This window comes from Procambarus clarkii, chromosome 29 (genome assembly GCF_040958095.1).
Source record: "Procambarus clarkii isolate CNS0578487 chromosome 29, FALCON_Pclarkii_2.0, whole genome shotgun sequence".
In the NCBI taxonomy this organism is placed as follows: domain Eukaryota; kingdom Metazoa; phylum Arthropoda; class Malacostraca; order Decapoda; family Cambaridae; genus Procambarus; species Procambarus clarkii.
The window spans coordinates 17,891,108-17,898,607 of NC_091178.1; the positions used below are offsets into that span (position 1 = coordinate 17,891,108).

A 7,500-nucleotide genomic window follows, 5' to 3' on the forward strand; every position below is an offset into this window, starting at 1 on the left:
ATCTAATTTAAATAATATTGTCCGTCTATAAAGTTCACCATTGAAATGTATTTTGAGTCATATATTAACATAATTTCAAATATAATTTCTGTATATAGAAAATATACCGACGTTGCTGTCATCTATACTGAAAAGATGCTATCATCTCTCAACATCTATACTCAGCCTCGCCATCATAGTCAAAACTCAATGTTTTCTTTAAGGCTTTGAAAGTCTTTGAATATGTAGCATATTAATGCTATAGTCAATGCTAAATACTGCATATAGATATACTAGATACATCTGTATGCTAATATACTAGAATATTTGATGCCAACGCCCTCAAAATTATAAGAAGCACTTTCATCAGAGTGAAAAATAAAGAGTGAAAACAATTACACAATAGATTTACCATTTCCAGAAATCTTTAATGCAAGTCTCAAAATATAACAATGCAACTTTTCGGAATCACCGATTCAAAAATACTTGATAATTGAAATGTGTTCAAAATCCCAGGTAAAGCTTATAATAGTATACGAGAGAAATTATAGAGACCTAAATTAGAGAATGTAATACGTCTGTATAGCAACGCTTGCCTGATCAGACCCCAACCCAGCTGGTCTGGTCAGAGACCGGACCGCGGGGACGTTGATTCCCGGAACTAGCAATAGGTAATCACCAGGTAGGTCGTCACCGTTTAGGCATGTAAGAAGCTTAAACTGTTAGGTTATGCGAGTAGTTGAGGTGAGTGACATGTTTCTTGGGAGACATGTCCCCTCCCGGGGATGATGTTCAGGGTGATTTACAGCTGTCACAACGTCTGTATGTATGTATATACATTATATATATGTGTATATATATATATATATATATATATATATATATATATATATATATATATATATATATATATATATATATATATATATTTTTACAGCCTTGCTGGCTGCTTTGTGTGAGACGTCTTGAAGGAGATGATGTCTCCTTGTTTATATAGAGGTAAGACATCCTCCTCCTCCTCCTCCTTGGGTATATAATTCTCCAATTAACTTGTATATACCTCACTTCTGACTCTGAAAATGCCGATAGAATTAACGAAACGCAAAACTTAGCATCGAGCCACAATAAAAGTGTAAAATTAACTTTTGGAGAGTTAATTTGTTCAACTTTTCAAGCGCAGAACATAAGACATATACACTCGTGCTAGAATCATTCGTGTAATCTTTTTTATTATGGTCAATAATATAGAGGGTCACTACAGTCGGGTTCGTTCTCGACTCACACTCGTGAATGCCGGGTTCGAATCCCGGGCGGCACATAATAGTAGAGCGCGTTTCTTTTCACAACATGCGTCTGTTCACCCAGCAGTAAGTAGGTACTCAGGAGTTAGTCAGCTTGTTGGGGAGTTTCATCCTGGGCGGGGTCAGTAATTCGACCTTGGAAAGGGGGGGGGGGTGTGGCCTTGGGATAACCCTAACATGTACTGTATATATAACCTGGCGTCCTGTCCCCAGACACAATGAATTATAAGTATTATGTATATATTATTGAAGCAGACAAAGAAAACGAGTCCCGTTAGAAAACTGAAGGCGATCACAGCAGAAACAAAAAAGGTTAAGAAAATAATTCTTGTCCACATTATGGGCAGGAGTTATTTAACATTAGTGAAGTGTGAGGTCAGAGTGAGGGTGTCACATCCACCAGGTGGGATCATTAACCACGCTGGACAACCACAATCAACCCTAGAATTCCCGTGACAATCACCCCCACCCCCCTTTGTCCCCCTCCCCCTGCCAGTGCCAAGTATCCTGTCTACGTGTCTCCACCGGAAGTAAAGCTATGATAAAGACTCTCTAAAAATGATGAAATAACCTGTTGATAACCTGGATGGTCACACCAAAAAGCGTGTGTGTTTTTGCATGAGGTCTGCGGGAAATACCAGACCCAGGTGGTGGTGGTGCAACTGTGCTCCACTGGCGGCGCCCGTTTTCTTGGCGTGTAGGCGACCTTGGGAGGTATAACTATCACATTTCAAAGCTCTGCATGTTGTGCATTTTGCGGATGTGGTCAAAATTCGTATTTGACTCGCTCCGTTGTGGGTGGATCACCTCCCGCACAGGATTTATTGCACGATTTTCATTTTGTCACTAATGTTACTTTTTTTTGTGTGTGTGTGTGCTGGGCTTTCACAATTATTTGAGAGTAAGCGAAATTTGAGTTGAGAGAATTGCGCCACCCGGCCAGGAAATGCCCGAGAGCGTCAGCGTGAATCACAAGTGGCTTGTCGTCGGACGTTCCAGGCGGCATCTGAACCTCGGTATTCCTGCACTCGCGGAACTTACGCGCTCCTCCTCCGCACTCAGCCCGCCCCCCTACCCCCCAATCTTACCCCACCGCACTCTGCCATCCCCCTAAACTCACCCCTCCGCACTCTCCCCCCCCCCCCCGCCTCCACGTTCAGCCTTCCAACAAAACAATATCAAAATTTCGAGGCTCAGCGTCGGCCAAAACACGCTCGGGCAACTTGACCTTTACAACGTGACCTAAATATTGCTCTGGCTCAACCAAGGCAAATCACTGTCGGGGGGGGGGGGGTAAAGTCAACTAATTTTTTTTCCTTTATAACTTTAAAAGCCATCCCCCCCCCCTCGTGCGGGTGAGGGAGCCGCTTCCTGCGACTGATTACACATATCGTATGAGTATATATATATATATATATATATATATATATATATATATATATATATATATATATATATATATATATATAATATATATTATATAAATATATATATATATATATATATATATATATATATATATATATATATATATACATATATATATATATATATATATATATACATATATATATATACATATATATATATATATATATATATATATATATACATATATATATATATATATATATATATACATATATATATATACATATATATATATATATATATATAATATATATTATATAAATATAATATAAATAAATATATATATATATATAAATAAATATAATAAATAATATAATATATATAAATATAATATAATAAATATTATATATATATATATATATATATATATATATATATATATATATATATATATATATATATATATATATATATATATATATATGTCGTACCTAGTAGCCAGAACTCACTTCTCAGCCTACTATTCAAGGCCCGATTTGCCTAATAAGCCAAGTTTTCCTGAATTAATATATTTACTATAATTTTTTTCTTATGAAATGATAAAGCAACCCTTTTCTCTATGTATGAGGTCAATTTTTTTTTATTGGAGTTAAAATTAACGTAGATATATGACCGAACCTAACCAACCCTACCTAACCTAACCTATATTTATAGGTAAGGTTAGGTTAGGTAGCCAAAAAAAGCTAGGTTAGGTTAGGTTAGGAAGGTTAGGTAGACGAAAAAACATTAATTCATGAAAACTTGGCTTATTAGGCAAATCGGGCCTTGAATAGTAGGCTGAGAAATGCGTTCTGGCTAATAGGTACGACATATATATATATATATATATATATATATATATATATATATATATATATATATATATATATATATATATATAATATACAGAGAGACAGAGACACAGAAACACAAATTCACACACACACAAACTCACACATATATTCTCATACTCAGACCTTCTCATAAAGAGGAGGAATGAGATTGTGGGCCACGTGAACCAGGACACAATCGGGGGTAACAATCAACAATCGGCAGAATGTACAATCCGTATCGGAAATTCCAAGATTATCCTTCTTAGGCAATATACAAGGAGTAAGTGGCTCCCCCCCCCCAACACACACACATTACTTGCTCACTCTCACTTCACATTTGCTATCCTCACCTTTGCCTTCATTCTCCACATTCACGCTCCTTTATTCATTCTTACCCACCGCGCTCACTCATTATTCACTGACTCTCCTTTCTCCAGCTGAGTCTTACCTGGTGGTCACTAACGTGTCAGTCACTCATCCATCACAAGTTACTCCTTCATGCTAACTTACTCTCCATAACGCTAACTCATTCTTACGCATGCTGACTCACCTCACACTAATTACCCCTCTCCAGGACGAGCCTCCTCACTTAACTCTCTCCTTACTGTGAGGTCGTCCCTCACTTTACGCTAAACCTTTGCCTCACAATCTTTACTCATTCTTCATTCACGCTCAATTATCATTTTCAGGCTCTCCTTATGTTCACTTTCCCCCTCCCGCTGCTCATACTCACCCCTCTCTAAACTTACGAGCTCATGCTTCCCTATTTCCCCTACTGCTCACTCTACCTCCCGCGGCACAACACCTGATCACCACCTATGGTAACCGCGTCAAGATGAAGAGGAGGGGGTGAGAGAGGCGGGAGGTGGAGCGTGTCATTGGGTCGCATGTACAGTTATTAAGGCGTCCCTGGCCAGCGTGGGGGTCCAGCAGGGGCGTCCCTGGCCAGCGTGGGGGCCAGCAGGGGCGTCTCTGACCAGCGTGGGGACCAGCAGGGGCGTCTCTGGCCAGCGTGGGGGCCAGCAGGGGCGTCTCTGACCAGCGTGGGGACCAGCAGGGGCGTCTCTGGCCAGCGTGGGGGCCAGCAGGGGCGTCTCTGGCCAGCGTGGGGGCCAGCAGGGGCGTCTCTGGCCAGCGTGGGGACCAGCAGGGGCGTCTCTGGCCAGCGTGGGGACCAGCAGGGGCGTCTCTGACCAGCGTGGGGACCAGCAGGGGCGTCTCTGGCCAGCGTGGGGACCAGCAGGGGCGTCTCTGGCCAGCGTGGGGACCAGCAGGCCAAAGACCGTTCCTGACCAGCGAGGGGGTCCAGCAGGGGCGTCTTTGGCCAGCGTGGGGACCAGCAGGGGCGTCCCTACACCACAAACACTCCCTCAGAGACAATACTCGTCGCCACGACTCCTCTCCTGTTCTTACATTTGATCTCACTGACAGCAGGGATCATGTGTGTGGTTATAATGTTACGAGAGGCAGGTGTGGGGTGATGGGGTGCTCAGGGCAGGTGTGGGGTGATGGGGGTGCTCAGGGCAGGTGTGGGGTGATGGGGTGCTCAGGGCAGGTGTGGGGTGATGGGGGTGTTCAGGGCAGGTGTGGGGTGATGGGGGTGCTCAGGGCAGGTGTGGGGTGATGGGGTGCTCAGGGCAGGTGTGGGGTGATGGGGGTGCTCAGGGCAGGTGTGGGGTGATGGGGGTGCTCAGGGCAGGTGTGGGGTGATGGGGTGCTCAGGTCAGGTGTGGGGTGATGGGGGTGCTCAGGGCAGGTGTGGGGTGATGGGGTGCTCAGGGCAGGTGTGTTGATGCTGTATACAGTCCACAGAATTACCCAAAACATTGAACTATGCAAGTAAAGAACAATCTAACATATTGGTGCCGTATGTGGAATGTGAAAAACATCACTGCTTGGACTCGATGTCCTCCCCTCCCACTCCTTCAATGGCTCATTAAGTCACCATCCTCCTTCCATAATGGGTGACTTCATGCGAACCACACACGGTCACCAATCAAACATTATGTCCACCGCACGCCTGTGTATGGACACACACACACACGCCGGGGACCTCGCGGCTGTGTGTAAGCATAGTCCACAGGTTGTTAGGTCGTAGTCCTAAGGGCCCGGCTTCGATCCCCCGCAGAAGCAGAAACAAATAGGCAGTTTCTTTCACCTTGATGGCCAGTTCACCTAGCAGTAAATAGGTACCGGGGAGTTAGACAGCTGCTTCCTGTGTGTGTGTGTGTGTTAAAGAAATATATGTATTAGAAATAATACAAGAAAAATAAATTGGTTAGAAAGGCGGGGTCCAAGAGCTAATAGTTCGATTCTGCAGATACAAATAGTAAATACACTCCCCCCCAACACATGTCATATGGCCACACTCTCCCCACCCCTCACTGGTTATTTATTTATAGACAAGAAGTACATTATGTTTATGAGAGAACAAAACATTGGATACTGTTGTTACATTCTTAGAAAGACTTAGACTGTTACATTCTTAGTTCTTACATTCATTCATTGTTGTTACATTCTTAGAAAGGCACAAACACACACATAGCTTTTGGGGCAGATGTGGTGGCCATACACTCCTCACACCTCATACCTCACACCTCATGGCCTCAGACGACCCCATCTCCTCACTCTCTCCTATCCCCTCCCTATCCACCAGCCTCACCCCCCCCCCCCTTGTCCTGTCCATCTTTTCCTCTAAGCAAGGCCCTGACCTTGACTATCTCCCGTGCGCCTCACCCAGATAAAAAAAGTTAAATCCCAAGTTTGTTTGTAATGAACAATTTATATTGACAGTGGAACCTTCCATCTCACGCCACTGACGCGGACCCGGGGCCGAGCGCTCCTTAGAAAAAAATATGAGATGCAAATATTTAGTTCAGACGAAGCGCCCGGCTCTTGGAAACTACGACGTAGAGTGGTGGTGATAAGACGTCACCGAGTAAGGCTGGTGACGTCTGCCACGCATCCACCTCACCGTTCTATTACACCCCGTGGGCGCAGCGCCATTCAAAACACCATGCTGAACCATCATCCCTCGCTAGCGGGAGAACGCTTAGAGATTGATACACACACACACACACACACACAACTGGAGTCAAACAGAAAACAATAAGGTGGTGTGTTGTGGGGGTTCTGCACCTTCCTAGCAATCTATTCTTCAAGGAAACGGCTCGACACGCCTCGTTAAGTAGGTCCAAAAATGGCCCTTCACAACCCCCTCTGCTGAACACCTGCCCAAGCACTTGTAAGGCTAATTATAGCTGTGATTGGCTGTTCCTGCTGGTCGCTACTCGACAACACTTTCAACTGTCCTCGCTCACCCATCTCCTTGACACCAATCATGTCCCCTCGAGTGTGACCTATCCCATTAATGGTGGCCCGTCCTCTAAAGGGTAGCCCGTCTCCTTAATAGTAGTCTGTTCCCCCTTAAAGGATAGTCTGTCTCCTTAAGGGTAGTCTGTCCCCCTTAACAGTAGCATCTCCTTTTAAGTGTAGCATTATTTCCTTAAAGGATAGCGTGTCCTCTAAAGGGTAGCATGTCCTTATAAGGGATAGTCTTTCGACTTAAGGGTAGTCGACAGGCTATTTAAGGGTAACCTGTCCCCCTTAAACGTAGCCTGTCGTTGAGGGCAGCCTGTACCATTCAAAGAAACTTGTTGTCATTTAATTAACCTGCCTAATTGGGGACAACCTGTCTCCCTAAGGGGGTAAGTTACACACTTCAGAGTAACTAGTTACCATGAGAATACCCGGGTCTCCCGGGAGAGTAACTTGTTACTTAGCGAGCAACTTGCTCCTTCAGTGACAACCAGGTTCCTCGAGGGTGACCCGGTCACTGCTCGAGGGTGACCCGTCCCTATGAAAGTAATGCAATATATCTCCTCAGGGGTAACCTGTATCGCGAAGGGAAACCTATCTCCCCCTCCCCTCCGTGGAGGATAACCTCGCACCGCCGTTCAATGAGGGAGTCGTAAGTA

The 7,500-nt window shown here is 44.3% G+C and overlaps 1 protein-coding gene across 1 annotated transcript in view; it reads right to left on the reverse strand.

The window, feature by feature from the left end:
* The window catches only part of LOC138349683 (uncharacterized), a 28,579-nt gene that overhangs the window by 12,193 nt on the left and 8,886 nt on the right, over positions 1 to 7,500 (reverse strand). The window lies entirely within an intron of this gene.